This window comes from Capsicum annuum, chromosome 1, assembly GCF_002878395.1.
Source record: "Capsicum annuum cultivar UCD-10X-F1 chromosome 1, UCD10Xv1.1, whole genome shotgun sequence".
NCBI lineage: Eukaryota > Viridiplantae > Streptophyta > Magnoliopsida > Solanales > Solanaceae > Capsicum > Capsicum annuum.
Genome location: NC_061111.1, coordinates 206,090,589 through 206,091,022, shown reverse-complemented (window position 1 = coordinate 206,091,022; position 434 = coordinate 206,090,589).

Below are 434 nucleotides of genomic sequence, written 5' to 3'. Positions count from 1 at the left end.
ACTTCATCCATCCCGCCCCAATACGGTGCGAGACATCCTCGTCAATCTCACCGTTACTCTAGATCACGGACCCAAGATACTTGAACTTATCCCTCTTACATACCTCCTGTGCTTCCAGCTTCACTACTACCTCATTCTCCCACCTTACGTCATTAAACTTGCATTCCACATACTCCGTCTTGTTTTTGCTCACCCTGAACCCTTTAGACTCAAGAGTTTGCCTCCACACCTCTAATTTGTCATTCACACCAGGAAAGTAATAATAATAATAATACAAATAAAAATAAATAAATAAATAAATAATAGTAATAGTAGTAGTAGTATAAAAATAATAATAATAATAACAACAACAATAGTAATAATAATAATAGTAATAATTTTTAAAAAGGTGATTTGTCTCTTAAAAATGGAAAAAGGAAACTACAAATTTATAA